This window comes from Chiloscyllium plagiosum, unplaced genomic scaffold (genome assembly GCF_037043375.1).
Source record: "Chiloscyllium plagiosum isolate Xiang-an unplaced genomic scaffold, Cpla_swu_hap1 HiC_scaffold_37, whole genome shotgun sequence".
Classification (NCBI taxonomy): Eukaryota; Metazoa; Chordata; class Chondrichthyes; order Orectolobiformes; family Hemiscylliidae; genus Chiloscyllium; species Chiloscyllium plagiosum.
In genome coordinates, this window is record NW_028270175.1 from 49693606 (window position 1) to 49720443 (window position 26838).

The following is a 26838-nucleotide window of genomic DNA, read 5'->3' on the forward strand; positions in this document are numbered from 1 at the left end:
GAGCTGGACACACAGCAGTGCCACCTCCTAAAACATGACCTGCAGCTTGACACCAGTGGGAGGACGGTGCTGCCAGTGTCTGATAGGGTCATTGTTTCAGTCCACTTCTATGATCCGGAACTTTCCAGGCAGGACTGGGTGACATATCCATCATTTCCCAGTATGCCGACATCAATGTCACCATTCAGAGACGGAGGATATATATGGTGGATTAGGTGAATACAATGTTTTCTCCCTCAGCAGAAAACTGCCGAGTGTATCCTTGTTTTCCCAGTAAAGCGGGATTCCCAATGATGTACATGGCTCTGCGGATTCCCATGTGATTGAGGAGATGGAAGGGAACTGAAGGACATCTCACTCCATTAATTTTATAGTGCGCCCATGCACAATACACAATGTTGGTGAATACCCACTGTCCTGGCAGCAGCCACAGCCTCTTCATTTAGAAGCAGTCAGACCATTCCTTCATCATCGGTCTCCATGTAGAAAGAAATGAATATATCTTAAAGGCCATCCCCTAGCTACACGTTTCAAAACACTGTCCCCACTGCCAACCAACAAGATCAAAATATCCGGTATGCTTTAAGAGCAACCGGGCCCCTGGGAATGTCACGGAGCAGACCATCAGAGAGATGGAGCAAAACCTCCCATGTCTGAACTGATCTGAGTGAACTCCCAATACACAGTATTACTAAGCCCAGTAATCTCTCTCCATTTCAGTAACATACCCTCTTCCATTCTTCCTGTAAGTGTAATGCAGGTCATATCATATTATATTCCACCTGCCTCTCTTGATAATTTAATGTCTTACTTATCACAGAGTCATCACCAAATGTAGTTACAGTACATCTGTTGCATACTTCTAATCATTGATATAGATTACAAATAGTTGAGGACCAAGCACTGGTCATTGTGTGACTCCACTGGTGACGTTCTGTCAAACTGATTTAGACTGATTTATCCGGAGTGCCTGCTTCCTGTTTGATGACCAGTCCTCCCCCATTCCTGTGTAACACATTCGAAGGGCTAAATAAGAACAAGGAACATCAGTCAGTAATTCAGCCGCTCCACCCTGCTCCACCACTGAATACAATCATGGCTGATCTCATCGCGGCCTCTGTTCCACTTTCCTGACGTTCGCCATCCTGAAACTCTGGTCTGTTGTTGTAGATTGCTGTATATGAAAAAATATCCACTCCACATCTACACTGTCAATTACTTTTAGTATTATACAGACCTCAATGAGATCTCCTCTCATTATTATAAACTTGAGACTATAGACCTAAACTGCTCAATCTCTCTTTATTAGACAAACCCCTCATCTCTGGAATCAATCTAATTAACCTCTTCTGAATTATCTCCAATGCAAATGCATCCTTCCGCAAGTCAGGGCACCCAAACTGTACTCCAGTTGCAGCCTCACTAATGTCTTGCAAAGCTACAGCAACACTACCTACCTTTCTACTCTATCCTTTTAAAAAGAAAAACTGAACCTACGCTGGCATTTCCCATTACTTGCTGTAGCTGCATGCAGGTTTTCTGTGAATTGCACGTGAACACATAGATCCCTCTGTACCTGAGCACTTTGAAGTTTCTCTCCATTTAGATAATAATTTGCCTTTCTATTTCGCTGGCCAAATTGAATAATGTCATAGTTATCCATTTTAATTTTCATTGCCAAGTGTTAGCCCATTCACCCAACCTATCCATATTCATTTTTAAACCTCTTACGTCTTCATTCCGAGGTAATTTCCTACCATTGTTAGTGTCATCTGAAAAATTGGTTATAACATTTTCTATCCTGTCAACCGAGTAATAATATTGATGAAAAAAAGTTAAGGCATGAGTACTGAAATCTGTGGCAGCCCACAAGGTACAATTGTCAGAAGAAAATAACACATTTATTCCATTTGACTGCATTTTGTTGGTTCACCAATCCTCCAACCAAGCTAATAAATTACTCTTAAATCCATGTTGTCTGATCTTAACCCTTACTCTTTGGAGAAGCAACATATCCAATCCCTTCTGGAAGACCAGATATATTCCATCTCCAGGATTCCCACGACCCACCTTGTTTGTGACATCTTTAAATAACTCAAGCAAACAATTCAAACACGATTTGAAACCATGTTGACTCTGACTGATTGTGGGTTTAACTTTGCAAATGTCCAGAACAATGGACTCTAACAATTTGCCTTAAATTACAAGAGTTTATTGTTTCGTTTCACTCCCTGATGTACACCATTATTACAGGTTCTTCCCTTTCGAAAACCTTTATGTTTTCTTTGAATTCTTGTTTAATGGGCACACGTTTTTAAGAGATCTGCTCCAATTGCTGTGTAAGAGCCATGTGTGGCTGAATGGACTCATCATCCTGCTGGTGTAGACAATAGACAATAGACAATAGGTGCAGGAGTAGACCATTCTGCCCTTCGACCCTGCCCTTCTATACTCAATCCTCTTTTCATGAAGGCCAGCATGCTATTAGCCTTCTTCACTACCTGCTGTACCTGCATGCGTACCTTCATTGACTGGTGTACAAGAACACCCAGATCTCTCTGTACTACCCCTTTACCTAAATTGATTCCATTTAGATAGTAATATGCCTTCCTGTTCTTGCCACCAAAGTGGATAACCATGCATTTATCCACATTAATCTGCATCTTCCATGCATCTGACCACTGACCGAACTTGTCCAGGTCACCCTGTAATCTCCTAACATCCTTATCACAGTTTACCTGCCACCCAGCTTTGTATCATCAGCAAATTTGCTAATGTTATTGCTAATACCATCTTCTATATCATTAACATATATTGTAAAAAGCTGCAGTCCCAGTACTGATCCCTGTGGTACCCTACTGGTCACTGCCTGCCATTCTGAAATGGAGCCGTTTATCACTACTCTTTGTTTCCTATCCGCCCACCAACTTTCAATCCAAGTTAGTACTTTGCCCCCAATACCTTGCGCCCTAATTTTTCTCACTAACCTCCTATGTGGGACTTTTATCAAAGGCGTTCTGAAAGTCCAGGTACACTACATCCACCGGACCTCCCTTGTTCATCTTCAAAGTTACATCCTCAAAAAATTCCAGAAGATTAATCAAGCATGATTTCCCCTTCATAAATCCATGATGACTCTGACCTATCCCGTTACTACTACCCAGATGTGTCGTAATTTCATCCTTTATAATAGACTCCAGCATCTTTCCCACCACTGAGGTCAGACTAACTGGTCTATAATTTCCTGTTTTCTCTCTCCCACCTTTCTGAAAAAGTGGTACAACATTAGCCACCCCCCAATCTGCAGGAACTGATCCCGAATCTATCGAACTCTGGAAAATAATCACCAACGCATCCACGATTTCTCGAGCCACCTCCTTCAGTACCCTGGGATGGAGACCATCAGGCCCCGGGAACTTATCTACCTACGGACCTAACAGTCCCTCCAACACCAATTCCTGGCAAATATAATTTCCTTAAGTTCAGGTCCTTCAGCCACTGTTACCTCAGGGAGATTGTTTGCGTCTTCCCCAGTGAACATAGATCTGAAGTACCAATTCAATTCTTCTGCCATTTCTTTGTTCCCCGTAATATATTCCCCTGTTTCTGTCTTCAAGGGCCCAATTTTAGTCTTAACCAATTTTTTTTGTCTTTCACGTACCTAAAAAAACTTTTGCTATCCTCCTTTATATTATTGGCCAGTTTACCTTCGTACCTCATTTTCCTCTCTGCGTGTTTCCTTCTTAGTAACCCTCTGTTGTTCTTTAAAAGCTTCCCAGTCCTCCGTTTTCCCACTTATCTTTGCTATGTTATACTTTTTCTCTTTTAACATTTATGTTTCTTAACTTCCCTTGTCAGCCACGGCCACCCATGCCTCCTCCTAGGATCTTTCCTCCTTTTTGGAATGAACTGATCCTGCAACTCCTGCATTATACACAGAAATATCCGCCATTGTTCCTCCGCTGTCTTCCCTGCTAAGGTATTGCACCATTGAACTTTGGCCAGCTCCTCCCTCATAGCTCCATAGTTCCCGTTACTCAACAGAAATATTATCACTTCCGATTGTACCCTCTCCCTCTCAAATTGCAGATTGAAGCTTATTGTATTATGGTCACTACTTCCCAATGGCTCCTTAACTTCGAGGTCCCTGACGAATTCTGGTTCGTTGCACAATACCAGATCCATAATTGCCTTCTCCCTGGTAGGCTCCAACACCAGCTGTTCTAAGAATCCATCTCTGAGGCACTACACAAAGTCTCTTTCTTAAGGTCCAATACCATCCTGATTGTCCCAGTCTACCTGCATGTTGAAATCCCCCCATAACAACTGTAGCAACATCTTTGCGACAGGCCAATTTCAGCTCCTGATTTAACTTACATCCGACATCCAGACTACTGTTTGGGGGCCTGTAGATAACTCCCAAGAGGGTCTTTTTACCCTTAGTATTCCTCAGCTCTATCCACACTGACTCTACTTCCCCTGAATCTCGGTTCCCCCCCCGCAAGGAACTGAATATCATCCCTTACCAACACGGCCACCCCTCCCCCTCTGCCCGTCAGTCTGTCCTTATGATAGCACGTGTAGCCTTGAATATTCATTTCCCAGGCCCTGTCCACTTGAAGCCACTTTCCAGTTATTCCCACATTATCGTATCTGCCAATTTCCAAAAGAGCCTCAAGCTCATCCATCGTATGTCTAATGCTTCGTGCATTCATATATAGTATTTTTAATTTGTTACTGCTCTCACCATTCCCATCAACTGTTATTTCACTCAACCTTACAACATGATCCCATTCTGAGTTTTCTGCCTCATTGATACAGTTGCCTTTCTTGACTTCCCTTGTTCTAACTTTCCCACCAATTCCTTCTTAAACATCCAGCGTGTCCCCCCCCCCCCCCCCACTACTTAGATTAAACGTAGCTGTGTTGCAGTAGCAAACCCGCCTGCCAGAATGCTGGTCCCTAACCTATTCAGAATTTATGCTTACCACAAAACATACCCCAGTGATCCAAGAATTTAAATCCTTGCTTCCTGCACCAGTTCCCCACCCACATATTCAAGTCCATTATCTCCCTGTTTCTGGCCTCACCAGCCCGAGGAACTGGAAGCAAACCGGAGATAACCACCTTGGACGTCCTGCTTTTCAGCCTTCTTCCTAGTTCTCCGAAGTCCCGCTCTAGTATGTTCCTCCTCTTCTTCCAGACATCATTTGTGACGACATGTACCACCACCTCTGGCTCTTCACCTTCGTCCTTGAGGATTTCCTTCACTCTGTCTGTGATGTCTTTGACCCTGGCACCAGGAAGGCAACACACCATCCTTAAGTCCCGCCTGCTGCCACAAAAACCCCGGTCAGTTCCTCTCACTATGGAGTCCCCTATTACCACGGCTCTGTACGATGTCCGACTCTTCCGCTGTCTCCACGCCAACTTTTGATTGACAGACCTTGCCGCCTCGCGAACATGCAGTGTCATCTGTCTCTACTGTTTCCAAAAGAATCAACTTGTTCCTGACAGGTACTTCCCCTGGGGTCTCTTGGACCTGTCTCCTTTCTGCCTTCCTCGTCGTTTGCTCTCTTCTGCTCTCTTCTGGTACGATTGGTGTAGTGTCCTTGCTAAAGGTCTTGTTCAGAAAGACCTCGTTCTCTCGGATGAGCCTAAGGTCCTCGAGTTCTTTCATCAATGCTCCAATATGCTCTGTCAATAGCTGAACGTGCACACACTTTCCACACTCATAAGACACACCAGAGTCGTTGACCTCCCACATCAAGCACGTAGCACACTGAACCAGCTTGGCAGTCATGTCTTCACCCTCTTCATCTGTGGAGTAATCACTTCACGCAACCTCCTCGTCAAAGACTCCTGAGCTAAAGCCTTACTTTTCAATCCACAGGAACTTCCTTGGACCCTATTTTTGGGGCAAGTCTGTGGATTTTTAATTTACGTTAGAGGAGGAGTGAGGGAGCGAGGCCCTATATTGTAGGACCTGGGGTCTAGAACACACCCACTCAAATAACAATCACTTACCTTCCCGACCGGCATTGTGCTCTGCCTTTACTTCCGCCCAGCTCCCGCCGCTCTCTGATCATATAAATTCGATGGGCTGACGTCTTTCTGCTGTTCCCATGTTGTCGTCTCCAAGGTCAGAATGACTTTCTCTTGTTGATGTGTTAGAGGGTTGGGACATTATGGAATTGATGATGAATTGCTTTCGCCCGAAACGTCGATTTTCCTGCTCCTCGGATGCTTCCTGACCTGCTGTACTTTTCAAGCACCACTCTGATCAAAACGCAGAGAATAGATAGCATTGTTGAAAGATTATTGTCCTTCTCTACTCCATCAGCATAATGGGAGATCTGGAGAAAATCTCACAATAAGGCTTGAGAAGAGCATAAGTGATGTGGTGAGATCATTTCTACTATTCATCTCCCCAGAACCCACTTCACTGAGATTTCACTGAATCATATAAGGTGGAGCTCAGAAACAGGAAGGATGGGAGTTATATATAAAAGTGAAAGCTGCAATACATACGTTGGGCATGTTATAAAACAGGAAATGGGATATATGCGTTTCTGTGTGCTGCATTAATAATATACTGTTTAAATTATATCTAAGCTGTGCTAACTCAACGGAATGCTAATGCTGGGAAAAATGGATTTCATGAGCACGTGTGAGATGGCTTGCATTAACATTATTTCGAGCAGCGAGCTCGAGATCAGGTTATTTAGGAATTGGTGTTGGATTATCAGAAGAGCTAATTGAAAACTTTGCTGTAAACAACCGTTTGGGAGCAGTGACCACAACTTTTTATTTGAGAGTCGATTCCCCACAGTTTGGAAACAGGCCCTTCGGACCAGCAAGTCCACATCAACCCTCTAAAGAGTAATCCACCCAGACCGGTTTCCCTCTGATTAATGCACCTACCGTTATGGGCAGTTTAATATGGCCAATTCCCCTGAGCTGCACATCTTTGGACTGTGGGAGGAAACTGGAGCGCCCGGAGGAAACCCAAGCAGACACAGGGAGAATTTGCAAACTCCGCACAGACAGTCGCCCGTGGCTGGAATCAAACACGGGTCCCTGTTGTTGTGAGGGCGGCAGTGCTAGACAATGAGCCACGGTGCTGCCTCTATTAGTTTTATTTTATGCTGTTTGAGTACACGACAATTTTTGTTTTATTTGAAGTAACGGTTATGAATCTGAGTCAGGAAAGCCATGAAGTGTGAGGAGAAAGTGGGGACTGCAGTTGTTGGAGATCAGAGTCGAAGAATGTGGTGCCAGAAAAGCACAGCCGGTCAGCCAGCATATTAGTAGCATGAGGATCGACGTTTTGGGCAGAAGCCCTTAATCAGGAATGAGGCTTGTGGTCGAAGGCGGGTGAGAGATAAATGGGTGGGGGGTGTGGTGGGGGGACGTAGCCGGGAATGTGACAGGTAGATGTAGGAGGGGTTGAAAGTGATAGGTGATAAAGGGAGACAGAACGCTTCATCTACGGCATCCATTCGAACCGATGTGGTCTCCTCAACATCGGCGAGACAGGACATCAACTTGTGGATCATTTCAGAGACACACTCTGGTACAGTCACACAGACCAACTTCACCACCTTGTGGCTGAACGCTTTAACTCCCCCTACTACTCCACATGCAGGTCCTGGGATTCCTCAATCGCCAAGCCCTAACCACCCGACGCATGGAGGAAGTACGCCTCATCGTCCGCCATGGGACCCTCCAACCATAGGGGATCAATGTGAACTTCGCCAGTTTCTCCATTTCCTCTCCTCCCACCTTATCCCAGTCCAAACTTCCAACTCGGCACCGCCCTCTTGAATGTTCCTGTATGTCCATCTTCCTTTCCAACTATCCACTCAACCCTCCTTTCCGACCTATCATTTTCACAATCCCGTTGCCCCCCCATCTCCCCACTCCCCATTTACCAATTAGGTCCAAGGAAGCAGCTTCGAAAAATGCTGAGTATTGTAGTAAGCCAGTCGATTCAGAGTAATGTAGGACCCAGCAAAGGAGGACAAAGAAACAGGGGAAAAAATAAAAAAAAAGACAAAGCATGCCAACAAAAAAGCAACGTAAATACTGCTAAAAAGCTTCTATCAATGTATGAAACAACAATAAAAACAAGATCAAATGTGGAACAGTGAGTGTGCGGACAGGATAATTTATTGTAGAGAACAGAGACGTTACAGGGAAAATAAACAGTTTATTTGTGCCTGTCTTCATGGAAGAATATCCAGAAATTCTCCCAGAAATACCAAGTGACCATGGGACTTGTGTGAATAAAGTTTAAGATCATTCATACCTGTGATGAAGTAGCATTTGAAAAGACAGCTGGATTGCGTGTTGATAAATCTGACAAACCAGGCTTACTTCATACAAACATTTCAGTGGAAGCAGCAATTGTCATGTTGGCTGCATTACGGATTTTCACATTATTTTCCAACACATTCCCGAAAGGCAGGTAATCAATCGGGATAAGGGACGGTTATAACTATTATCCGCCAGTTTGAGTAAGGATGAAGATGGAGACTGGTAAACTACAGACCAGTAGCTTGTCATCCGCAGTCGGGTGTCTGTTAGACTCGATTACAAAGAACATGCGACTAGATATATAGAAGGTAATGGAAAAACTGGGGAGTATGATAATGCATCGATGAAACGAAAACCATAAGTGGAAAACATTTCTTTGGAATGGTTTGAAGATGATTCTTGTGGACATTAACAATGAGGAACCAATGGATAACGTATTGTTGGATATTCAGGAGCATGTTTTAAGAACTCACACACTAATTAGATTACTTACAACGCCCAACAAGTCCATACCGACCCTCCACCCACCCAGACCCATTCCCCTACACCTAACACTGCGGGCTATTTAGCACGGCCAATTCACCTGACCTGCACATTTTTGGACTGTGGGAGGAAACCGGAGCACCCGGAGGAAACCCACGCAGACACGGGGAGAATGTGCAAACTCCACACAGTCGCCTGAAGCGGGAATTGAACCCAGGTCTCTGGTGCTGTGAGGCAGCAGTGCTAATCACTGTGCCATCGTGCCACCCACTCTGCCACCGTGCTAATATCATAAGAAAAATTAAAGCAAAAAGTATTGTGCAGATGGGACAGTAAAAATTATGTTTACATTCATGTGAATGTAATTGGAATATATAAGATGTCCACCCGTTGCATAGCGTGCTGCTGAGACAAAACTGAGAGTATTGTGTACTGTTGTGCAGTCTCCATCTAAGAAAGAATATGCTGAGTACAGAGAAACTGCAAAAGGCATTTTCCAGATTAATCCCTAAAATGGCAAGATTGTCTGATTGGGAAACTCAGCCTGTGATCTCGAATTTCAAATAATGAGAGGTGATCGCAGTGAATCTTAAAAACGTACAAACATCGAGGGGACTGAATAACAGAGGGACATGGGGAAAAGTTTGTGCGAAGATTTGTAGCTCAGGTGCTCGTTGCTGTGGTTCTGTTCACCGAGCTGGAAGTTTCTGTTGCAAACGTTTCGTCCCCTGGCTAGGCGACATCATCAGTGCTTGGGAGCCTCCTGCGAAGCGCTTCTTTGATGTTTCCTCCGGTGTTTATAGTGGTCTGTCCCTGCCGCTTCCGGTTGTCAGTTTCAGCTGTCCGCTGTAGTGGTTGGTATATTGGGTCCAGGTCGATGTGTTTGTTGATGGAGTTTGTGGATGAATGCCATGCATCTAGGAATTCCCTGGCTGTTCTCTGTCTGAACATCAACTAGCCACGAAACGACACGACCAGCTATCCTTAGTAGCCACACACGCAGACAACAAGCAACATGAATTCGACTGGGACAACACGACTATCATAGGGCAAGCCAGACAGAGAACAGCCAGGGAATTCCTAGAGGTTCCATCCCTGTCACTGACTGAGGTTCAATCCCTGTCACAGACGGAGATTCAATCCCTGTCACTGACTGAGATTCATTCCCTGTCACTGTCTGAGGCTCAATCCCAGTCACTGACTGAGATTCAATCCCTGTCACGAACTGAGATTCAATCCCTGTCACTGACTGAGGCTCAATCCTTGTCACTGACTGAGATTCAATCCCTGTCTCTGTCTGAGGGTCAGTCCAAGTCAATGACTTGGATTCAATTGCAGTCACTAACTGAGATTCAATCCCTGTCACTGACTGACGTTCAATCCCTGGTACTGATTCAGGCTCAATCCCTGTCACTGACTGAGGGACTATCCCTGTCACTGACGGCGATTCAAACCCTGTCACTGTCTGAGATTCAATCCCTGTCACTGACTGATGTTCAATCCCTGTCACTGACTGAGATTCAATCACTGTCACTGACTGAGGCTCAATCCCTGTCACTGACTGAGATTCAATCCCTGTCACTGACTGAGGTTCAATCCCTGTCACTGACGGAGGTTCAATCCCTGTCACTGACTGAGATTCAATCCCGGTCGCTGACTGAGGTTCAATCCCTGTCACTTACTGAGGCTCAATCCCTGTCACTGACTGAGGTTCAGTCCCTGTCACTTATTGAGGCTCAATCCCTGTCACTGACGGAGGTTCAATCCCTGTCACTGACTGAGGGACAATCCCTGTCTCTGTCTGAGATTCAATCCCTGTCACTGACTGAGGTTCAATCCCTGTCACTGACGGAGGTTCAATCCCTGTCACTGACTGAGAGTCAATCCCGGTCGCTGACTGAGGTTCAATCCCTGTCACTTACTGAGGCTCAATCCCTGTCACTGACTGAGGTTCAGTCCCTGTCACTTATTGAGGCTCAATCCCTGTCACTGACGGAGGTTCAATCCCTGTCACTGACTGAGGGACAATCCCTGTCACCAACTGAGGTTCAATTCCTGTCACACACTAAGTTTCAGTCCCTGTCACTTACTGAGGCTCAATCCCTGTCACTGAAGGAGGTTCAATCCCTGTCACTGACTGAGGGTCAATCCCTGTCTCTGTCTCTGACTGAGATTCAATCCCTGTCACTGTCGCAGGGTCAATGCCAGTCACACACTAAGATTCAATCCCTGTCACTGACTGAGGTTCAATTCCTGTCACACACTAAGATTCAATCCCTGTCACAGACTGAGGTTCAATCCCTGTCACTGACGGAGGTTCAATCCCTGTCACTGACTGAGGGTCAATCCCGGTCTCAGACTAAGGTTCAATCCCTGTCACTTACAGAGGTTCAATCATTGTCACAGACTGAGATTCAATCCCTGTCACTATCTGAGATTCAATCCCTGTCACTGCCTAAGGTTCAATCCCTGTTACTGAATGAGATTCAATCCCTGTCACTTATTGAGATTCAATTCCTGTCACTGTCTGAGGTTCAATCCCTGTCACTGATGGAGGCTCAATACCAGTCACTGACTGAGGATCGATCCCTGTCACTGATTGAGGCTCAATCCCTGACACTGACTGCGATTCAATCCCTGTCACAGACTGAGCTTGAATTCCTGTCACAGACTGAGGTTCAATCCCACTCACTGACTGAGATTCAATCACTGTCACTGACTGAGGTTCAATTCCAGTCACTGATTGAGATTCAATCCCTGTCACTGACTGAGGTTCAATCCCTGTCAGTGACTAAGGCTCAATCCCTGTCACTGATTGAGATGAAATCCCTGTTACTGATTGAGATTCAATCCCTGTCACTGACCGAAGCTCAATCCCTGTTACTGATTCAGGCTCAATCCCTGTCACTGACTGTGGGTCTATCCCTGTCACCGACTGCGATTCAATCCCTGTCACTGTCTGAGATTCAATCCCTGTCACTGCCTGAGGTTCAAACCCTGTCACTGACTGAGATTCAATCACTGTCACTGACTGAGGTTCAATCCCTGTCACAGACTGAGATTCAATCCCTGCCACTAACTGAGGTTCAATCCCTGTCACTGACGGAGGTTCAACCCCTGTCACAGACGGAGGGTCAATCCCGGTCACTGACTGAGGTTCAATCCCTGTCACTTACTGAGGCTCAATCCCTGTCACTGACTGAGGCTCAAACCCTGTCACTGACTGAGGCTCAATCCCTGACACTGACTGCGATTCAATCCCTGTCACTGTCTGAGGTTCAATCCCTGTCACTGAATGAGATTCAATCCCTGTCACTTATTGTGATTCAATTCCTGTCACTGTCTGAGGTTCAATCCCTGTCACTGATGGAGGCTCAATACCAGTCACTGACTGAGGATCGATCCCTGTCACTGATTGAGGCTCAATCCCTGACACTGACTGCGATTCAATCCCTGTCACAGACTGAGCTTGAATTCCTGTCACAGACTGAGGTTCAATCCCACTCACTGACTGAGATTCAATCACTGTCACTGACTGAGGTTCAATCCCTGTCACAGACTGAGATTCAATCCCTGTCACTGACTGAGGTTCAATCCCTGTCACTGACGGAGGTTCCATCCCTGTCACTGACTGAGAGTCAATCCCGGTCGCTGACTGAGGTTCAATCCCTGTCACTTACTGAGGCTCAATCCCTGTCACTGACTGAGGTTCAGTCCCTGTCACTTACTGAGGCTCAATCCCTGTCACTGACGGAGGTTCAATCCCTGTCACTGACTGAGGGACAATCCCTGTCTCTGACTGAGATTCAATCCCAGTCACTGACTGAGGTTCAATCCCTCTCACTGACGGAGGTTCAATCCCTGTCACTGACTGAGAGTCAATCCCGGTCGCTGACTGAGGTTCAATCCCTGTCACTTACTGTGGCTCAATCCCTGTCACTGACTGAGGTTCAGTCTCTGTCACTTACTGAGGCTCAATCCCTGTCACTGACGGAGGTTCAATCCCTGTCACTGACTGAGGGTCAATCCCTGTCTCTGACTGAGATTCAATCCCTGTCACCAACTGAGATTCAATTCCTGTCACACACTAAGATTCAGTCCCTGTCACTTACTGAGGCTCAATCCCTGTCACTGACGGAGGTTCAATCCCTGTCACTGACTGAGGGTCAATCCCTGTCTCTGACTGAGATTCAATCCCTGTCACTGTCGGAGGGTCAATGCCAGTCACACACTAAGATTCAATCCCTGTCACTGACTGAGGTTCAATTCCTGTCACACACTAAGATTCAATCCCTGTCACAGACTGAGGTTCAATCCCTGTCACTGACGGAGGTTCAATCCCTGTCACTGACTGAGGGTCAATCCCGGTCTCAGACTAAGGTTCAATCCCTGTCACTTACTGAGGTTCAATCATTGTCACAGACTGAGATTCAATCCCTGTCACTGTCTGAGATTCAATCCCTGTCACTGCCTAAGGTTCAATCCCTGTCACTGAATGAGATTCAATCCCTGTCACTTATTGAGATTCAATTCCTGTCACTGTCTGAGGTTCAATCCCTGTCACTGACTGAGAATCAATATGTGTCACGGTTTGAGGCTCAATGCCTGTCACTGACTGAGGCTCAATCCCTGTCACTGACTGAGGCTCAATCCCTGACACTGACTGCGATTCAATCCCTGTCACTGTCTGAGGTTCAATCCCTGTCACTGTCTGAGATTCACTTCCTGTCACTGAATGAGATTCAATCCCTGTCACTGCCTGAGGGTCAATCCCTGTCACTATTTGAGGCTCAATCCCTGTCACTGACTGAGATTCAATTCCTGTCACTGATTGAGTTGCAGTACCTGTCACTGTCTGAGATTCAATCCCTGTTACAGACTAAAGCTCAATCCCTGTTACTGATTGAGGCTCAATCCCTGTCACTTACTGAGATACAATCCCTGTCACTGACTGAGATTCAATCACTGACACAGACTGAGGCTCAATCTCTGTCACTGACTGCGATTCAATCCCTGTTACTGTCTGAGATTCAATCCCTGTCACTGACTGAGATTCAATCACTGTCACTGACTGAGGTTCAATCCCTGTCACAGACTGAGATTCAATCCCTGTCACTGACTGAGATTCATTCCCTGTCACTGTCTGAGGGTCAATCCCTGTCACTGTCTGAGATTCAATCCCTGTCACTAACTGAGGTTCAATCCCTGTCACTGATTGAGATTCAATCCCTGTCACTGACTGAGATTCAATTCCTGTCACTGAATGAGATTCAATCACTGTCACTGACTGAGGATCAATCCCTGTCACTGACTGAGATTCAATTTAAGTCACTGATTGAGATTCAATCCCTGTCACTGACTGAGATTAAATTCCTGTAGTTCACTGAGATTCAATCCCTGTCACTGACTGAGATTCAATACGTGTCACGGATTGAGGCTCAATCCCTGTCACTGACTGAGGCTCAAACCCTGTCACGGACTGAGGCTCAATCCCTGTCACGGATTAAGGCTCAATCGCTGTCACTGACTGTGGCTGAATCCCTGTCACTGACGGAGATTCAATCCCTGTCACTGACTGAGGTTTAATCCCTGTCACAGACTAAGATTCAATCCCAGTTACTGACTGAGTTTCAATTCCAATCACTGATTGAGATTCAATCCCTGTCACTGACTGAGGTTCAATCCCTGTCAGTGACTAAGGCTCAATCCCTGTCACCGATTGAGATGAAATCCCTGTTACTGATTGAGATTCAATCCCTGTCACTGACCGAAGCTCAATCCCTGTTACTGATTCAGGCTCAATCCCTGTCACTGACTGTGGGTCTATCCCTGTCACCGACTGCGATTCAATCCCTGTCACTGTCTGAGATTCAATCCCTGTCACTGCCTGAGGTTCAAACCCTGTCACTGACTGAGATTCAATCACTGTCACTGACTGAGGTTCAATCCCTGTCACAGACTGAGATTCAATCCCTGCCACTGACTGAGGTTCAATCACTGTCACTGACGGAGGTTCAACCCCTGTCACAGACTGAGGGTCAATCCCGGTCACTGACTGAGGTTCAATCCCTGTCACTTACTGAGGCTCAATCCCTGTCACTGACTGAGGCTCAAACCCTGTCACTGACTGAGGCTCAATCCCTGACACTGACTGCGATTCAATCCCTGTCACTGTCTGAGGTTCAATCCCTGTCACTGACTGAGGTTTAATCCCTGTGACAGACTAAGATTCAATCCCAGTTACTGACTGAGTTTCAATTCCAGTCACTGATTGAGATTCAATCCCTGTCACTGACTGAGGTTCAATCCCTGTCAGTGACTAAGGCTCAATCCCTGTCACTGATTGAGATGAAATCCCTGTTACTGATTGAGATTCAATCCCTGTCACTGACCGAAGCTCAATCCCTGTTACTGATTCAGGCTCAATCCCTGTCACTGACTGTGGGTCTATCCCTGTCACCGACTGCGATTCAATCCCTGTCACTGTCTGAGATTCAATCCCTGTCACTGCCTGAGGTTCAAACCCTGTCACTGACTGAGATTCAATCACTGTCACTGACTGAGGTTCAATCCCTGTCACAGACTGCGATTCAATCCCTGTCACTGACTGATGATCAATCTCTGTCACTGACTGAGGTTCAATCCCTGTCACTGACTAAGGGTCAATCCCTGTCACAGACTGAGGCTCAATCCCTGTCACTGACTGAGGTCCAATCCCTGTCACTGTCTGAGTGTCAAACCCTGTTACTGTTTCAGATTCAATCCCAGTCACTGATTGAGATTCAATCCCTGTCACTGACGGAGATTCACTTCCTGTCACTGAATGAGATTCAATCCCTGTCACTGACTGACGTTCAATCCCTGTTACTGATTCGGGCTAAATCCCTGTCACTAACTGAGGGACTATCCCTGTCACTGACTGCGATTCAATCCCTGTCACTGTCTGAGATTCAATCCCTGTCACTGTCTGAGATTCAATCCCTGTCACTGACTGAGGTTCAATCCCTGTCACAGACTGAGATTCAATCCCTGTTACTGTCTGAGATTCAATCCCTGTCACTGACCGAAGGTCAATCCCTGTTACTGATTCAGGCTCAATCCCTGTCACTGACTGAGGGTTTATCCCTGTCACAGACTGCGATTCAATCCCTGTCACTGTCTGAGATTCAATCCCTGTCACTGTCTGAGATTCAATCCCTGTCACTGAATGAGGTTCAATCCCTGTCACAGACTGAGATTCAATCCCTGTTACTGTCTGAGATTCAATCCCTGTCATTGACTGAGGTTCAAACCCTGTCACTGACTGAGATTCAATCACTGTCACTGACTGAGGTGCAATCTCTGTCACAGACTGAGATTCAATCCCTGCCACTGACTGAGGTTCAATCCCTGTCACTGACGGAGGTTCAATCCCTGTCACGGACTGAGGGTCAATCCCGGTCACTGACTGAGGTTCAATCCCTGTCACTTACTGAGGCTCAATCCCTGTCACTGACTTAGGCTCAAACCCTGTCACTGACGGAGGCTCAATCCCTGACACTGACTGCGATTCAATCCCTGTCACTGTCTGAGGTTCAATCCCTGTCACTGTCTGAGATTCAATCCCTGTCACTGACTGAGGTTCAATCCCTGTCACTGACTAAGGTTCAATCCCTGTCACTTACTGAGGTTCAATCCCTGTCACTGACTGAGGTTCAGTCCCTGTCACTGTCTGAGTTTCAATCCCTGTCACTGACTTAGGTTCAATCACTGTCACTGAAGGAGGTTCAATCCCTGTCACTGATTGAGATTCAATTCCTGTCACTCTCTGAGGTTCAATCCCTGTCTCTGACTGAGATTCAATCCTACTTAACTAACTGAGATTCAATCCCTGCCACTGACTGAGGTTCAATCCCTGTCGCTGACTGAGGGTCAATCCCTGTCACTGACGGAGGTTCAATCCCTGTCACTGTCTGAGGCTCAATCCCTGTCACAGACTGAGGCTCAATCCCTGTCACTGACTGAGATTCAATCCCTGTCACTGTCTGAGTGTCAAACCCTGTCACTGTTTGAGATTCAATCCCAGACACTGATTGAGATTCAATCCCTGTCACTGACTGAGATTCACTTCCTGTCACTGAATGAGATTCAATCCCTTTCACTGACTGAGATTCAATCCCTGTCACTGGCTGAGATTCAATCCCTGTCACTGACTGAGGGTCAATCCCTGTCACTGACGGAGGATCAATCCCTGTCCATGACTGAGGGTCAATCACTATCACTGACTGAGGTGCAATCCCTGTCACTGACTGAGGGTCAATCCCTGTCACTGACTGAGATTCACTTCCTGTCACTGAATGAGATTCAATCCCTTTCACTGACTGATGATCAATCCCTTTCACTGACTGAGGTTCAATCCCTGTCACTGACTGAGGGTCAATCCCTGTCACTGACGGAGGTTCAATCCCTGTCACTGTCTGAGGCTCAATCCCTGTCACAGACTGAGGCTCAATCCCTTTCACTGACTGAGATTCAATCCCTGTCACTGTCTGAGTGTCAAACCCTGTCACTGTTTGAGATTCAATCCCAGTCACTGATTGAGATTCAATCCCTGTCACTGACTGAGATTCACTTCCTGTCACTGAATGAGATTCAATCCCTGTCACTGTCTGAGATTCAATCCCTGTCACTGCCTAAGGTTCAATCCCTGTCACTGACGGAGGTTCAATCCCTGTCACTTATTGAGATTCAATTCCTGTCACTGTCTGAGGTTCAATCCCTGTCACTGCCTGAGAATCAATACGTGTCACGGATTGAGGTTCAATCCCTGTCACTGCCTGAGAATCAATACGTGTCACGGATTGAGGCTCAATGCCTGTCACTGACTGAGGCTCAATCCCTGTCACTGACTGAGGCTCAATCCCTGACACTGACTGAGGCTCAATCCCTGACACTGACTGCGATTCAATCCCTGTCACTGTCTGAGATTCATTTCCTGTCACTGAATGAGAGTCAATCCCTGTCACTGACTGAGGGTCAATCCCTGTCACTATTTGAGGCTCAATCCCTGTCACTGACTGAGATTCAATTCCTGTCACTGATTGAGTTGCAGTACCTGTCACTGTCTGAGATTCAATCCCTGTTACAGACTGAAGCTCAATCCCTGTTACTGATTGAGGCTCAATCCCTGTCACTTACTGAGATACAATCCCTGTCACTGACTGAGAGTCAATCACTGTCACAGACTGAGATTGAATCCCTGTCACTGACTGAGATTCAATCACTGTCACAGACTGAGATTGAATCACTGTCACTGATGGAGGCTCAATCACTGACACTGACTGCGATTCAATCCCTGTCACAGACTGAGCTTGAATTCCTGTCACAGACTGAGGTTCAATCCCACTCACTGACTGAGATTCAATCCCTGTCACAGACTGAGCTTGACTTCCTGTCACAGACTGAGGTTCAATCCCACTCACTGACTGAATTTCAATCCCTGTCACTGATGGAGGTTCAATCCCTGTCACTGATGGAGGTTCCATCCCTGTCACTGACTGAGATTCAATCCCTGTCACAGACTGAGATTCAATCCCTGTCACTGACTGAGATTCATTCCCTGTCACTGTCTGAGGGTCAATCCCAGTCACTGACTGAGATTCAATCCCTGTTACGAACTGAGATTCAATCCCTGTCACTGACTGAGGCTCAATCCTTGTCACTGACTGAGATTCAATCCCTGTCACTGCCTAAGGTTCAATCCCTGTCACTGAATGAGATTCAATCCCTGTCACTTATTGAGATTCAATTCCTGTCACTGTCTGAGGTTCAATCCCTGTCACTGATGGAGGCTCAATACCAGTCACTGACTGAGGATCGATCCCTGTCACTGATTGAGGCTCAATCCCTGACACTGACTGCGATTCAATCCCTGTCACAGACTGAGCTTGAATTCCTGTCACAGGCTGAGGTTCAATCCCACTCACTGACTGAGATTCAATCACTGTCACTGACTGAGGTTCAATTCCAGTCACTGATTGAGATTCAATCCCTGTCACTGACTGAGGTTAAATCCCTGTCAGTGACTAAGGCTCAATCCCTGTCACTGATTGAGATGAAATCCCTGTTACTGATTGAGATTCAATCCCTGTCACTGACCGAAGCTCAATCCCTGTTACTGATTCAGGCTCAATCCCTGTCACTGACTGTGGGTCTATCCCTGTCACCGACTGCGATTCAATCCCTGTCACTGTCTGAGATTCAATCCCTGTCACTGCCTGAGGTTCAAACCCTGTCACTGACTGAGATTCAATCACTGTCACTGACTGAGGTTCAATCCCTGTCACAGACTGAGATTCAATCCCTGCCACTGACTGAGGTTCAATCACTGTCACTGACGGAGGTTCAACCCCTGTCACAGACTGAGGGTCAATCCCGGTCACTGACTGAGGTTCAATCCCTGTCACTTACTGAGGCTCAATCCCTGTCACTGACTGAGGCTCAAACCCTGTCACTGACTGAGGCTCAATCCCTGACACTGACTGCGATTCAATCCCTGTCACTGTCTGAGGTTCAATCCCTGTCACTGACTGAGGTTTAATCCCTGTCACGGACTAAGATTCAATCCCAGTTACTGACTGAGTTTCAATTCCAGTCACTGATTGAGATTCAATCCCTGTCACTGACTGAGGTTCAATCCCTGTCAGTGACTAAGGCTCAATCCCTGTCACTGATTGAGATGAAATCCCTGTTACTGATTGAGATTCAATCCCTGTCACTGACCGAAGCTCAATCCCTGTTACTGATTCAGGCTCAATCCCTGTCACTGACTGTGGGTCTATCCCTGTCACCGACTGCGATTCAATCCCTGTCACTGTCTGAGATTCAATCCCTGTCACTGCCTGAGGTTCAAACCCTGTCACTGACTGAGATTCAATCACTGTCACTGACTGAGGTTCAATCCCTGTCACAGACTGCGATTCAATCCCTGTCACTGACTGATGATCAATCTCTGTCACTGACTGAGGTTCAATCCCTGTCACTGACTAAGGGTCAATCCCTGTCACAGACTGAGGCTCAATCCCTGTCACTGACTGAGATCCAATCCCTGTCACTGTCTGAGTGTCAAACCCTGTTACTGTTTCAGATTCAATCCCAGTCACTGATTGAGATTCAATCCCTGTCACTGACGGAGATTCACTTCCTGTCACTGAATGAGATTCAATCCCTGTCACTGATTGACGTTCAATCCCTGTTACTGATTCGGGCTAAATCCCTGTCACTAACTGAGGGACTATCCCTGTCACAGACTGCGATTCAATCCCTGTCACTGTCTGAGATTCAATCCCTGTCACTGTCTGAGATTCAATCCCTGTCACTGACTGAGGTTCAATCCCTGTCACAGACTGAGATTCAATCCCTGTTACTGTCTGAGATTCAATCCCTGTCACTGACCGAAGGTCAATCCCTGTTACTGATTCAGGCTCAATCCCTGTCACTGACTGAGGGTCTATCCCTGTCACAGACTGCGATTCAATCCCTGTCACTGTCTGAGATTCAATCCCTGTCACTGTCTGAGATTCAATCCCTGTCACTGACTGAGGTTCAATCCCTGTCACAGACTGAGATTCAATCCCTGTTACTGTCTGAGATTCAATCCCTGTCATTGACTGAGGTTCATACCCTGTCACTGACTGAGATTCAATCACTGTCACTGACTGAGGTGCAATCTCTGTCACAGACTGAGATTCAATCCCTGCCACTGACTGAGGTTCAATCCCTGTCACTGACGGAGGTTCAATCCCTGTCACGGACTTAGGGTCAATCCCGGTCACTGACTGAGGTTCAATCCCTGTCACTTACTGAGGCTCAATCCCTGTCACTGACTGAGGCTCAAACCCTGTCACTGACGGAGGCTCAATCCCTGACACTGACTGCGATTCAATCCCTGTCACTGTCTGAGGTTCAATCCCTGTCACTGTCTGAGATTCAATCCCTGTCACTGACTGAGGTTCAATCCCTGTCACTGACTAAGGTTCAATCCTGTCACTTACTGAGGTTCAATCCCTGTCACTGACTGAGGTTCAGTCCCTGTCACTGTCTGAGTTTCAATCCCTGTCACTGACTTAGGTTCAATCACTGTCACTGAAGGAGGTTCAATCCCTGTCACTGATTGAGATTCAATTCCTGTCACTCTCTGAGATTCAATCCCTGTCTCTGACTGAGATTCAATCCTACTTAACTAACTGAGATTCAATCCCTGCCACTGACTGAGGTTCAATCCCTGTCGCTGACTGAGGGTCAATCCCTGTCACTGACGGATGTTCAATCCCTGTCACTGTCTGAGGCTCAATCCCTGTCACAGACTGAGGCTCAATCCCTGTCACTGACTGAGATTCAATCCCTGTCACTGTCTGAGTGTCAAACCCTGTCACTGTTTGAGATTCAATCCCAGACACTGATTGAGATTCAATCCCTGTCACTGACTGAGATTCACTTCCTGTCACTGAATGAGATTCAATCCCTTTCACTGACTGAGGTTCAATCCCTGTCACTGGCTGAGATTCAATCCCTGTCACTGACTGAGGGTCAATCCCTGTCACTGACGGAGGATCAATCCCTGTCCATGACTGAGGGTCAATCACTATCACTGACTGAGGTCCAATCCCTGTCACTGACTGAGGGTCAATCCCTGTCACTGACTGAGATTCACTTCCTGTCACTGAATGAGATTCAATCCCTTTCACTGACTGATGATCAATCCCTTTCACTGACTGAGGTTCAATCCCTGTCACTGACTGAGGGTCAATCCCTGTCACTGACGGAGGTTCAATCCCTGTCACTGTCTGAGGCTCAATCCCTGTCACAGACTGAGGCTCAATCCCTTTCACTGACTGAGATTCAATCCCTGTCACTGTCTGAGTGTCAAACCCTGTCACTGTTTGAGATTCAATCCCAGTCACTGATTGAGATTCAATCCCTGTCACTGACTGAGATTCACTTCCTGTCACTGAATGAGATTCAATCCCTGTCACTGTCTGAGATTCAATCCCTGTCACTGCCTAAGGTTCAATCCCTGTCACTGACGGAGGTTCAATCCCTGTCACTTATTGAGATTCAATTCCTGTCACTGTCTGAGGTTCAATCCCTGTCACTGCCTGAGAATCAATACGTGTCACGGATTGAGGCTCAATGCCTGTCACTGACTGAGGCTCAATCCCTGTCACTGACTGAGGCTCAATCCCTGACACTGACTGAGGCTCAATCCCTGACACTGACTGCGATTCAATCCCTGTCACTGTCTGAGATTCATTTCCTGTCACTGAATGAGAGTCAATCCCTGTCACTGACTGAGGGTCAATCCCTGTCACTATTTGAGGCTCAATCCCTGTCACTGACTGAGATTCAATTCCTGTCACTGATTGAGTTGCAGTACCTGTCACTGTCTGAGATTCAATCCCTGTTACAGACTGAAGCTCAATCCCTGTTACTGATTGAGGCTCAATCCCTGTCACTTACTGAGATACAATCCCTGTCACTGACTGAGAGTCAATCACTGTCACAGACTGAGATTGAATCCCTGTCACTGACTGAGATTCAATCACTGTCACAGACTGAGATTGAATCACTGTCACTGATGGAGGCTCAATCACTGACACTGACTGCGATTCAATCCCTGTCACAGACTGAGCTTGAATTCCTGTCACAGACTGAGGTTCAATCCCACTCACTGACTGAGATTCAATCCCTGTCACAGACTGAGCTTGACTTCCTGTCACAGACTGAGGTTCAATCCCACTCACTGACTGAATTTCAATCCCTGTCACTGATGGAGGTTCAATCCCTGTCACTGATGGAGGTTCCATCCCTGTCACTGACTGAGATTCAATCCCTGTCACTGACTGAGATTCAATCCCTGTCACAGACTGAGATTCAATCCCTGTCACTGACTGAGATTCATTCCCTGTCACTGTCTGAGGGTCAATCCCAGTCACTGACTGAGATTCAATCCCTGTTACGAACTGAGATTCAATCCCTGTCACTGACTGAGGCTCAATCCTTGTCACTGACTGAGATTCAATCCCTGTCACTGCCTAAGGTTCAATCCCTGTCACTGAATGAGATTCAATCCCTGTCACTTATTGTGATTCAATTCCTGTCACTGTCTGAGGTTCAATCCCTGTCACTGATGGAGGCTCAATACCAGTCACTGACTGAGGATCGATCCCTGTCACTGATTGAGGCTCAATCCCTGACACTGACTGCGATTCAATCCCTGTCACAGACTGAGCTTGAATTCCTGTCACAGACTGAGGTTCAATCCCACTCACTGACTGAGATTCAATCACTGTCACTGACTGAGGTTCAATCCCTGTCACAGACTGAGATTCAATCCCTGTCACTGACTGAGGTTCAATCCCTGTCACTGACGGAGGTTCCATCCCTGTCACTGACTGAGAGTCAATCCCGGTCGCTGACTGAGGTTCAATCCCTGTCACTTACTGAGGCTCAATCCCTGTCACTGACTGAGGTTCAGTCCCTGTCACTTACTGAGGCTCAATCCCTGTCACTGACGGAGGTTCAATCCCTGTCACTGACTGAGGGACAATCCCTGTCTCTGACTGAGATTCAATCCCAGTCACTGACTGAGGTTCAATCCCTGTCACTGACGGAGGTTCAATCCCTGTCACTGACTGAGAGTCAATCCCGGTCGCTGACTGAGGTTCAATCCCTGTCACTTACTGAGGCTCAATCCCTGTCACTGACTGAGGTTCAGTCTCTGTCACTTACTGAGGCTCAATCCCTGTCACTGACGGAGGTTCAATCCCTGTCACTGACTGAGGGTCAATCCCTGTCTCTGACTGAGATTCAATCCCTGTCACCAACTGAGATTCAATTCCTGTCACACACTAAGATTCAGTCCCTGTCACTTACTGAGGCTCAATCCCTGTCACTGACGGAGGTTCAATCCCTGTCACTGACTGAGGGTCATTCCCTGTCTCTGACTGAGATTCAATCCCTGTCACTGTCGGAAGGTCAATGCCAGTCACACACTAAGATTCAATCCCTGTCACTGACTGAGGTTCAATTCCTGTCACACACTAAGATTCAATCCCTGTCACAGACTGAGGTTCAATCCCTGTCACTGACGGAGGTTCAATCCCTGTCACTGACTGAGGGTCAATCCCGGTCTCAGACTAAGGTTCAATCCCTGTCACTTACTGAGGTTCAATCATTGTCACAGACTGAGATTCAATCCCTGTCACTGTCTGAGATTCAATCCCTGTCACTGCCTAAGGTTCAATCCCTGTCACTGAATGAGATTCAATCCCTGTCACTTATTGAGATTCAATTCCTGTCACTGTCTGAGGTTCAATCCCTGTCACTGACTGAGATTCAATCACTGTCACTGACTGAGGTTCAATCCCTGTCACAGACTGAGATTCAATCCCTGTCACTGACTGAGGCTCAATCCCTGACACTGACTGCGATTCAATCCCTGTCACTGTCTGAGGTTCAATCCCTGTCACTGTCTGAGATTCACTTGCTGTCACTGAATGAGATTCAATCCCTGTCACTGACTGAGATTCAATCACTGTCACTGACTGAGGTTCAATCCCTGTCACAGACTGAGATTCAATCCCTGTCACTGACTGAGATTCATTCCCTGTCACTGTCTGAGGGTCAATCCCTGTCACTGTCTGAGATTCAATCCCTGTCACTAACTGAGGTTCAATCCCTGTCACTGATTGAGATTCAATCCCTGTCACTGACTGAGATTCAATTCCTGTCACTGAATGAGATTCAATCACTGTCACTGACTGAGGATCAATCCCTGTCACTGACTGAGATTCAATTTAAGTCACTGATTGAGATTCAATCCCTGTCACTGACTGAGATTAAATTCCTGTAGTTCACTGAGATTCAATCCCTGTCACTGACTGAGATTCAATACGTGTCACGGATTGAGGCTCAATCCCTGTCACTGACTGAGGCTCAAACCCTGTCACGGACTGAGGCTCAATCCCTGTCACGGATTAAGGCTCAATCGCTGTCACTGGCTGTGGCTGAATCCCTGTCACTGACGGAGATTCAATCCCTGTCACTGACTGAGGTTTAATCCCTGTCACAGACTAAGATTCAATCCCAGTTACTGACTGAGTTTCAATTCCAGTCACTGATTGAGATTCAATCCCTGTCACTGACTGATGTTCAATCCCTGTCAGTGACTAAGGCTCAATCCCTGTCACCGATTGAGATGAAATCCCTGTTACTGATTGAGATTCAATCCCTGTCACTGACCGAAGCTCAATCCCTGTTACTGATTCAGGCTCAATCCCTGTCACTGACTGTGGGTCTATCCCTGTCACCGACTGCGATTCAATCCCTGTCACTGTCTGAGATTCAATCCCTGTCACTGCCTGAGGTTCAAACCCTGTCACTGACTGAGATTCAATCACTGTCACTGACTGAGGTTCAATCCCTGTCACAGACTGAGATTCAATCCCTGCCACTGACTGAGGTTCAATCACTGTCACTGACGGAGGTTCAACCCCTGTTACAGACTGAGGGTCAATCCCGGTCACTGACTGAGGTTCAATCCCTGTCACTTACTGAGGCTCAATCCCTGTCACTGACTGAGGCTCAAACCCTGTCACTGACTGAGGCTCAATCCCTGACACTGACTGCGATTCAATCCCTGTCACTGTCTGAGGTTCAATCCCTGTCACTGACTGATGTTTAATCCCTGTCACAGACTAAGATTCAATCCCAGTTACTGACTGAGTTTCAATTCCAGTCACTGATTGAGATTCAATCCCTGTCACTGACTGAGGTTCAATCCCTGTCAGTGACTAAGGCTCAATCCCTTTCACTGATTGAGATGAAATCCCTGTTACTGATTGAGATTCAATCCCTGTCACTGACCGAAGCTCAATACCTGTTACTGATTCAGGCTCAATCCCTGTCACTGACTGTGGGTCTATCCCTGTCACCGACTGCGATTCAATCCCTGTCACTGTCTGAGATTCAATCCCTGTCACTGCCTGAGGTTCAAACCCTGTCACTGACTGAGATTCAATCACTGTCACTGACTGAGGTTCAATCCCTGTCACAGACTGCGATTCAATCCCTGTCACTGACTGATGATCAATCTCTGTCACTGACTGAGGTTCAATCCCTGTCACTGACTAAGGGTCAATCCCTGTCACTGACTGAGGCTCAATCCCTGTCACTGACTGAGATCCAATCCCTGTCACTGTCTGAGTGTCAAACCCTGTTACTGTTTCAGATTCAATCCCAGTCACTGATTGAGATTCAATCCCTGTCACTGACTGACGTTCAATCCCTGTTACTGATTCGGGCTAAATCCCTGTCACTAACTGAGGGACTATCCCTGTCACAGACTGCGATTCAATCCCTGTCACTGTCTGAGATTCAATCCCTGTCACTGTCTGAGATTCAATCCCTGTCACTGACTGAGGTTCAATCCCTGTCACAGACTGAGATTCAATCCCTGTTACTGTCTGACGTTCAATCCCTGTTACTGATTCGGGCTAAATCCCTGTCACTAACTGAGGGACTATCCCTGTCACAGACTGCGATTCAATCCCTGTTACTGTCTGAGATTCAATCCCTGTCACTGACCGAAGGTCAATCCCTGTTACTGATTCAGGCTCAATCCCTGTCACTGACTGAGGGTCTATCCCTGTCACAGACTGCGATTCAATCCCTGTCACTGTCTGAGATTCAATCCCTGTCACTGTCTGAGATTCAATCCCTGTCACTGACTGAGGTTCAATCCCTGTCACAGACTGAGATTCAATCCCTGTTACTGTCTGAGATTCAATCCCTGTCATTGACTGAGGTTCAAACCCTGTCACTGACTGAGATTCAATCACTGTCACTGACTGAGGTGCAATCCCTGTCACAGACTGAGATTCAATCCCTGCCACTGACTGAGGTTCAATCCCTGTTACTGATTCGGGCTAAATCCCTGTCACTAACTGAGGGACTATCCCTGTCACAGACTGCGATTCAATCCCTGTTACTGTCTGA